Raw genomic sequence first — 10,188 nt, forward strand, 5'->3', positions numbered from 1 at the left:
TATATCACAGCTAAGGGGGTTGTCGACCCTCCGCTTCGCGTCGGGCCGAACCACGCCCCTTAGCTGTGATATAATGAGCATATACCACGGCCTGTCGTGAGCTATTGCTTAAACATACCATCATTATATGGTAACCCACTCAGGTTACCAACATGGCTGGACTGTAAAGAACTGCACCAAAGTACTCCAACGAGGAACAAATATATACAGTATAAAACAAACCCATGATGTTGTCTCAATGTCTGAGTGAATGTCTCATGTCATGCTGTTTATTTTACTCTTGAATATTAAATTATCTCTTTTTGTATGCTACAAATAGATTCCACCAGTAACCACATCTGACACCAGCTATTAAATAAAAAAATAAGATTGAGAGCATCTCAAATTGCCTAAATGGATATTCAGAAGAGTGTATTTTTATTACAAATCGGGAATAAAAGCATTGGTCCTTTGCATAGGAGCGGCTCTTAACAAAGCACATAATGCCCTCATATTTTACACTGGTGATGACAGTTCTTAATATGCCATGCATAATACACTATTGAGGAATATTGTGTGTTCTGGGCCTGAGCTGTGTAAATAAAAAAAGGATATTACAATTATGTACAACCAAAGTCACTGGCTGGAGGAGAAACAGCATTGGAACAGTTGTGTCAAATATCATCAATCAATGTTTTATTTGCAAGGTCATGGCGTGTCCCAGGGTGTCAAGTTAATAGGAGGGAATCATGTTCACGAAAAACAATGCAAAGTCGGTGGTGTTAATCAAAATATATCTGATGATATGGGTGGGTGGTAAGGCACAGTATTGGGACCTTACTTCTTTATGTATTTGGGCCTGAGGGGCCGGTAATGTGCTTAGGCACATTTATTCCTGCTTTCTTACAGTGCAGACGCTTTTCTGCTTGCTCTTGCCTCTGCTTACTTTTTTATGCTGATTTTCCTCTGCACTGTAAGAAAGCAGGAATAAATGTGCCTAAGCACATTACCGGCCNACCCCCAGGTCGGGAACCACTGTTCGAGGCTGTTGCTTGGCGTGGCGAGAATATTGCTCCACTTTCTCCGGTCCCCGAGATTGGGCTTCCAGTAGCTCTGGAGAGAGCTTTCGCACCTGTGGCCACTAACGGTCATAATTTCTCTGCTTTGTTTCAAGACCCGCATCAGAAAGCTTTTGAATGGTGGTACTTTTCCAGTTGGTCTACCTGCTCTTCACGTAGCTCTGCATGTCGTAGTTTAGGTGCTTTTTATTCTGGAGATAGGCACTGCTCAATCCACTCCTCCATACTATAGTAAGACCCCCCCGGAGGTCGAAGTTAATCTTAAATGTTTCCATTTTATGCTTTGTAAGTTTGTTTCGTAACGGAAGAAATTTAAATATATTTATAAAACTGACAAGTCAAATCAAGCAATCTGATTGGTCGATAGCGTTTTTGCGGACCTCTTTGATTACAGATTTGAAAACATTGTTGCTTGCTTTAAAAGTAGCACAATTCATTATGTTAAACCTTCAAAAGTGTCTAGATATCCCTGCCCTAATGCCAAAGGAACTGCACACTGAATATGTTTTGCCGTTTGATGTCTATGTCTGGACCGCTGCGTCAAAAAGGAGGGCTTCTGCCCCGTTACTTTTCCGCTGCTTTCTTGTTCCGGTATGAAAAGCAAACTGCCTGCAGCCCAACGGTATACTGTTTTTCTCAGACGCGGAGGGATACTGACTTGTTGTGAAAAGTAACTTGCAATTCTACCAGTGGTATACGCTCAGTATATCACGGCTAAGAACCAATCAGATTGCTTGATTTGACTTGTCCGTTTTATAACTATTAACAAAGCACTTATACACTAATAAAGGACTGGCTTATCTAAAACCAGTTGAGTAGCACTTGAAATGTTTTAGCTCTATGAAACCTGATGTACTTATATGATTCTGTTTTCTTCAAGTTTATATTTTGTTGGTCGAACGCACTTATTGTAAGTCGCTTTGGATAAAAGCCTCAGCTAAATGCAATGTAATGTAATGTAAAGTGATATATTCCCGGGAAACTTAGTGAAACATTATAACTCATTTTTTATTAACAAAGACGCACATAATATTTTAATACCATTGATGGTTTTGTTCGGCAAACTGAGATTGAATTGCCTGAATGGCTTTAATCGCGGCTGCTGATCCACTCACATGACATAACACTTCCTTTGTATTTATCCTATATTCATTGAAAGCTAGTGCAAGGCATTCAGTCAAATGTCTTCTACTGGGACGCCTGCTGTCTCATATTGAAATGTACTTCTATTCAGACATTCGTGGCACATTGAGTTGTGTCCACCCCCCCCTCCCCAATACAGCACTTCTGTTATTGTTGACAGGGGTGTTAGTTTCCTAAGCGCTATGCCTCTCAGCCTTTAACAGTCTCAGGTTGATACAGTTCAAAAGCACACAATGGTGCAATGGAAGCAGTTGTAGTGCATACATAATCAGGTGGATGTGTCTCTGTAGGCTTTAAAACTAAAGCACATCAGATTGAATCAGTATATCTAAAAGATCATTTCATTATGATGAAAGGAGAATCTGTGTCAATTCGTTCCAAAAGAAAGAAGATGAGGCATAGTAATGCCTGCTGTTTTCATGGGTTGTCTTCATAACACAATACATTCACCCTGATCTAAGGTAATGACACACACATAAGTCTAAGGCAACACTCTTAGGAGAAAAAACTCAAATAAATACATAACCTTTTTGAGAGGTATACTTGCCAGGTCCAAAGAGATGCTGTATCCCTTTCATGATTTTATGTGGATGGCAAAGCACTTTGAAGGTGCTTAATTATCACTGTCCGCATGCTGCAATCATTTCCGCTGAACTCAGGAAGTCAAAAGGTCAGCAAAGTCAGCTGCAGTCCAGGAATTTAATTTGGACTGTGCATGGATTCCGCTGCCCGGAGGAAACTCTGCCACTTAGGGATCCACTGCTGTGGTGGTAGAGAAGGATGGGCGGGCAAGGCAGTAAAGTTAATATCATCAAGAATCTAAATCTCAAATGCTCTGATCTCATTTAAAAGAGCCTGTGAATTGAGAGCGGGGTCTGAGGCGGACTCTAAACAGCACTAACTACTTCCTGTGCAGATGAGGTGGTGTAAGAGGAAGAGAGAGTCTGTTGGGAGGCATGGTTAATGCAAAGCCTAATTATAAGAGATAGCAGCAAATTAATTAGAAACTGACCAGGAGCCAGTGTGCTGAAATTAAATGTAATTAGACCAGATGAACGTATGAATGTAAAATGAACCAGATTTAGGGGAAGGGAGCATCGCAATTGAATTCCAAAGATCCGTCAGGGCTCTCGAAGTCAGTGAAGGTGTCAATCTGCAGTTATTTCAAAACTAAAATACAAATGAAACTCTAGTTGGTGCTTGTTACAAGGAAGGCATTCTATGGCACTACATGTCTGGTACATGGTGCTAAATCCGTCCCCAAAGAGACCCATGTCAAATGAAACTGTGCTGTCCGTCTGTATCCATGTATGATGCCGTCTTTTAAAGATTAGGGCCTTGTAATATGCTGCAATAGCATTGGAAAGTACTTAAATGGGAAACAGTTTAAGTACTTTCAATTGTACCAAATAATTTCTAGTCATACGGAATACTACTCAATTATGAAAACAGTTTTTTTTTTTATCTTGTGGAGCATTTTTCATAAAAATGTCTTGAAAAGAAAATCCTAAACTCCAAGCTTGACATATATAAGCATTACCAGGCAAGTCTATTGGATTGCATTATGGGTAGGGTTGAGTTTTGGCAGCCTTTCAAGTCCAACATTTGAAATTCAGTCTTTCGTGATTGATGCAATGCAAGAGCTAGATCATTTTAGTTGGGGTGACTCGAAATAACTATTGGTTTTGTTGGACTACAAGAACACTCGTCATTGTCCAGTTGTGTTTCAGAAAGGTTTGTGTTCTTCCTCACAATTTGTGTCAAGTATAAATATTATGTTTGGCGAAGCCCATAGAATAGAAAACTTCCAAGTTTCTCACATAATACATTTTTATTAGCTACAGCTATTAATCTGATGACGCAGTGCATTGAGTTTAATAAGAGATTGAATATCACCAGAGGAAATCTGCGTATTTCGCAAAGTGGGAATATGAATCTGAAATGGCAGCAGCTTTCAAAACACGGCCTTAATTATGGGAAATGTAGGATCTCTTTTTTTTTCTTACTATGGTACTAAAAGTCAAGACATGTGGACTTTGTCTATATCGACTTTGACCTTTCTTTAAATAAAAATAAAAATCTGTCTTTTGCTAGAGCCATCAACTAAATTGCCGGAGAACTCTTTAAATATAAAAAAGGATCATCCTGAGGGAACAATCTTCTTTCCCTATTTGAACTGCCGTATAGTAGATATACTGTCTAAGGAAGTCATTTTACTTTTGAGAAATCTCAGAGGCTTGAGCAGGCTTTCTTAAATACTGGAGTCAGCGACGGCTTCTCTTTATCACTCCCACTCCCTTTTTCCCTTCCTGCAAAAGACAGTAACTCGGAGGATGACCAAGGAGTGTGCAGTTAACCGACACTGTAAATGACCTCCAGTCAGACAAGCTTTCAAACTTTCAAACTTGAGTTATTTCTCATTGCCACTTTACAGAAGTGCAAAGTTGTGATATGCAGCTTTCAACAGCCATTGACTTAGGTGGCGTTTACACGAGGACAAAACGGGTTGTGTCTGCTACTTTTCTCTCACGTTCACAAGAGGCCGACACGCAAACGCGGAAACGGACCCCGCAAACGATAACGGGTCCCAAGGTGGATAGATCTGCAAACGGAACGCTCTGGGGGGGGCAAACGGCTCCGTGTGTACGCCCTATAGGCTATACGATCATTTTCTGATAACGATGAAATATCCCCGCCTCCCTCTCCCCAGCTGCTGGGCTTTCAGAAGAGGGGAGGAAAAGAGAGGCTCCGTTTATTATTCTTATATTAGTATAGTCGTTTAAAAGCTTATTTTAAAGCTTAATAAATAACAAAGAAGACCCCCGACCGGCACTTTTCTAATTTTGGCCGGAAGATTTCAACTTTAACGGACATGTTGACCGGCGGAAAAAGATGTTAACAGAAACTCTGCCGCATGGTTCCCTCGTCCCTTGGAAGAGGCAAAGAGGTGGGTGTTTTTCATCTGCTGGTGGACTACCGGAGAGATTTACAGCAGGAGCACACGCCGTCCACCGCGGAGAATAAACATAAGGGCAACCATGGCAACCATGCTCCGGGGTCTTCTTCTTCACTGCTTTTGGTGTATTTGGTGGCGCCACTTACAGGCCCGGCATATGTACTACAGCGTTTCCAGCGGGTCGAGCAGTCTTGTGTGAACGGACACGTTAATTGAGCCGAATGCGTGTGAACGGAGTATTTTTTTTAAAAACGAACCCGTTTCGTCCTCGTGTAAATGGGGCCCTAGTCACTGGTAACTACATGCAAGTGAAAGTCCTCCCACATCCTTGTTTTAGATGTACGGTTTGCCCTTGAGTTAAAGCAAGAAAGCAAAAGAGAGAGAAAGAGACAAGGGGAGGGGTAGTAAGGACATTTCTATGTGATGTTGGCACTGGCACTTCTTCAAATGCCCCTACCCCACTGCTCTGGAGAGGCGCAAAGCATCTGTTTGCATGAGTCAGTGGCGAGGAAAAGTCACATTTGAATATTGTGTAATCATCTGTGGAGGTTTGTTTTTCTTTTCCCCCTCAAAGCGCAAACCTTCATCTTTGCTTCTTGAAAATCCACTGATCTACACACAGCTTAACTAAACTACAACTAAACAAATGTTTTTTGTTCTCTTTTGCCCAATCCCTCAGACAAAACCCTTGGTAATTGGAAACAATCCCTGCGGGTGAAATGTTTAAGTGCTAATAGTTAATTTGTTTGGGAAATAAATACACCTATGGTGGGGGATGGATCTCCTGTTGGAAAGAAACAGTAAGTGGTATAAGCAGTCCAGTAGACACACAAGCACAAACAACAACATAACCAAAATAGACGCTAAATAAAATACACACATACACACATGTTTTGCAGTCGGTGTTCGGTCTATACGTCTGCTGGACAGCAAAGCTGTTAAGCCAAGTGTCCTGAGTACGTTAACACACACACACACACACACACACACACACACACACACACACACACACACACACACTTAAAGAGTCGGTTTGATTCTCTCCAGACAGCATGGTTCCCTTAGTTCATCTTTTAAGCTCAGCAGCCCTGAAATGCCTCTCAAGTTTTATTTTTTTTCAGAAAGGGAAGCACTACCTGCCTTTTCTTTGCATGAGTCCTACCCTCCGGCTTCATACACTCACTCAATTGTTGTTTCCTACTTTAGAAACGCAAGGCTTTTTTTTACCTGACTTTTTACTTGGTCGAAATCCAGTCGTGTCTTTGCCCTTGGCAACAGACTGGTGGAGATGTTGACATGACATAGGATGGAGATCCTATCCCTGTGACATGTCGAGGAGCACTGGGCAGGTTGTGATGAGGATTCATGTTACATAGCTCAGTGACAGGGTCTCCATCTTCTTCTCCCAGTGGGAGCCAGTGGACTCCAGTAATGAGATGTTAAAAGCTAACCTCCTCTCATTACTCCTAACACTGTCTCCTCCTCTCCATTCCTCTCTCTCACGAGCAACTCAGAGCAGCTTTTAATGAATATTTTAGTGCCCTTTGTTCTCATTCTGGTGGCTGCTTGGGATCAATGATTAAGACCAAGCTTCCACCTGACAACCCCAACACCCAAACTACTTTATGCTGGCGGATTATTTTTTCTTTCTTCCTCCTGCTTCTTTTTTTGGCTCACTTCAATTTACTGTACCACACCCCCAAAATCCCCCCTCAGGAGGAATACCTTCATTGAGTCAGTTGATTAAAATGTGAAATGTGTCTGAGAGGGCGGGGTGCATTGGTTGGGTCTTTTTGAAAGTTCTGAGTTTATCCAGTCGCATACACTAGTCAAGGAGGTCACCATGAGGAAAACAGAAATAGACTAAAAGTGGCAAGTTAAGCAAAAGTTCCTTGAACTTTAAGAAAATGAATAATTACATCTGTATTGCGCCAGATGGCTGTTAAATGTTACATGTCATCATCCAACAAAATTAACTATGAAAAATGTCCGACGTGAATGCAGTGGAATTAACTCAGCCCATATTACAAATTATGTGCATCTGAAAGAGACACAAAAACAACAGAAAACAAATTACATTACAAACGTGGGATTTTCTAAACCTCGAGATGAAAACATGCTAATTCAGTTCACTAAATTCCCAACAAAACTTTTTTTTCATTGTTTTCCAAATCAAATCTTATTTTACGGTGTTTCAAAACAAGATGGTGTTGTATAAATATAAGCAACAGAGCAGTAACCATGTACATTATATTTCACCTTTATTTTCAACATTATTCTACATTTTTCCAATCCAAAGCCCATATGTATTAACCATGGGTACACAAAAAAAAAAAACATATATCTGGAAAAACGTTTGGTATCACTGTTGTCAATAGAGATAGCTGTGGTGAATGAACATGTATATGAAGTATACGGTATAAAACTCTAAGGTTATTTGCCAATATCATTGATTGTGTTATTATTTCTCAGCCAAAATAATGAACTATAAATTGGAGACTCATTTATAAACTTGGTTTTATATAATAAGACTGCTATGCATTGTTTTACTATTTACATCCAAGACATTAGGGATACTCCGATCGCCAATTTTGGGGCCGATCACCGGAATCAGTATTGGCCGAGTGGGTGAGGGCTATCGGGATCTTCCATTTAAAGCGATGTTTAAAACTCAGTTAATTGGGCTCATTCACTGGCGCTTCCACAAACAACAACCAACATAATTATTACATTCGAATGAAGCACATTATTCAAGTTTACAATAACTTTGGATAATAACACGGGAGAAATTAGCGGAAGCGCTCGCTTTTCCTCTCTCCACCTCTCCCTCTCCTGACAGCCGGTCAGTATAGTCTCATGCAGCTCACTGATCCAGTAATGAGTGACCCGACAGTGAAGACTAAATATATTTATAACTAGTTTAGCTTGTTTCAGAGGTAGATAAAATAGCTACGTGTTTTAGGTCTAACACCGGTCCGTCACAGCGGGCGGAGCTGCAGGATTTCTGCTTCACACACGTTGCATACCGCTATTTTATTGTCATTTTCGAACACCTTAAAATAATGCCGAAGCCAATTTGGCGAGCTTGTTTTGCCGCACATAGAGAAAAGTGTCATGTATCTTACCTCATGTGATCGGCTCTCCTGATCGGCCTTTATAGAGAGCACCGATCAATCGGCAGATAGTGAATATCGGCGGCCGATCGATCGGAGCATGACATTTTGATTTGATCTTGTATGTCTGAGCACTTTGTAAAATCGGTTTCAATATGCGTGCTAAACATATCTTGGGTTATCGTGTTTCAGGTTAAATAATAATGATTTATATTACTAGTGCGATTGTTTACAGATGGATGAATTAGAGGTAAGGCATCTATTAATAAGATAAGATAGGATAAGATGGAGTTTATTTATGCCTGTGGGGAAATTCAGGAAAATAGCTGCTAAAACAAGGTGTCACTCACGGCGACACCAGGATTAATTGTAATAGCTACTTCTCATGCACGTGCGCTCTTTTCCAAAATAAATTATGAAAAAATATGAAACAGGAGTAGATAGGGTTTCTAAATCTGCCAAACAAAATTCCAAGGCAAGTTTATTTGTATATCACCTTTCAACACAAGGCAATTCAAAGTGATTTACAAAAATGAAACACATTAAGAGCATTAAGAAACATATTATAAAATGATATCTAGAAACACTCATTTAAAAGCAATGATATCAAATGACATTTAAAAACACTAATTTAAAAGCAAAGATAATAAAAGTTACAGTGCAGTTTAAGATATGAATATATCAATTAAAAGCAGCGGCAAAAAGAAAAGTCTTCAGCCTGGATTTAAAAGTAGCAAGAGTTGCAGCAGACCTTCAGGTTTCTGGGAGTTTTTTCCAGATATTTGGAGCATAACAACTAAACGCTGCTTTACCATGTTTAGTTCTGACTTTGGGGACAGAAATCTGACCAGTCCCTGAAGACCTGAGAGTTCTGGATGGTTCATAATTTAGCAGTAGGTCAGAAATGTATTTTGGGCCTAAACCATTCAATGCTTTATAAACCAGCAGCAGTAATTAATTATTTGACACACAGGAAGCCAGTATAAAGAGTTCAGAACAGGAGTGATGTGATCCACTTTCTTAGTGTTAGTGAGGACTCGAGCAGCAGCGTTCTGAATCAGCTGCAGCTTTCTAATGGATTTTTTAGTGAGACCTGTGAAGACACCATTATAGTAGTCGAGTCTACTGAGGATAAAAGCATGGACAAGTTTTTCCAAATCCTGCTGTGACATTAGTCTTTTAATCCTAGATATGTTCTTTAGGTGATAGTAGGCTGATTTAGTAACCAATTTTATTTGACCGTTGAAACTCAGGTCAGAGTCCATGACTACACCTAGATTTATGGCTTTATCTGTTGTTTAACATTGCAGACTGAAGCTCAGCGCTAACTTTTATACGTTCTACCTTGGCTCGAAAAACCATTACCTCAGTTTTGTCTTTGTTTAATTGGAGAAAGTTCTGACACATCCAGTCATTGATTTGTTCAATGCACTTACTCAGTGTTTGAATTGGAGCAAAGTCTCCTGGTGAAATTGTTACGTAAATCTGTGTGTCATCCGCATAGCTATGGTAACTTATTTTGTTGTTCTTCATTATCTGAGCCAGTGGTAGCATGTAGATGTTAAATAGAAGAGGCCCCAAGATGGAGCCTTGAGGAACCCCACATGTCATATTTGTCAACTCAGATGTGTATATTTACCTATAGAAACAAAGTGGTTTCTGTCCTTTAAGTAGGATTCAAAACCGATTTAGAACTGTTTCCGAAAAGTCCCACCCAGTTTTCTAGTCGGTCTAGTAATATGTTGTGGTCAACAGTGTCAAACGCAGCACTGAGATCTAATAATGCTAACACTGAAGTTCTGCCACTGTCTGTGTTTAAGTGGATGTCATTGAAGACCTTTACAAGAGCAGTGTCAGTGCTGTGGTTTGGACGAAAGCCTGACTGGAACACATCGAAACAGTTATTTAAATGCAAGAA

At 40.2% G+C, this 10,188-nt stretch overlaps 1 protein-coding gene across 1 annotated transcript in view; it reads right to left on the minus strand.

Annotated features, from left to right (window-relative positions):
* Window positions 1-10,188, minus strand: part of LOC104955390 (cytoplasmic dynein 2 heavy chain 1-like) — a 164,842-nt gene that overhangs the window by 103,012 nt on the left and 51,642 nt on the right. The gene's annotated exons all lie outside the window — the stretch shown is intronic.

This window comes from Notothenia coriiceps, unplaced genomic scaffold, assembly GCF_000735185.1.
Source record: "Notothenia coriiceps isolate Sejong01 unplaced genomic scaffold, NC01 NC01_scaffold00024667, whole genome shotgun sequence".
Lineage (NCBI taxonomy): Eukaryota > Metazoa > Chordata > Actinopteri > Perciformes > Nototheniidae > Notothenia > Notothenia coriiceps.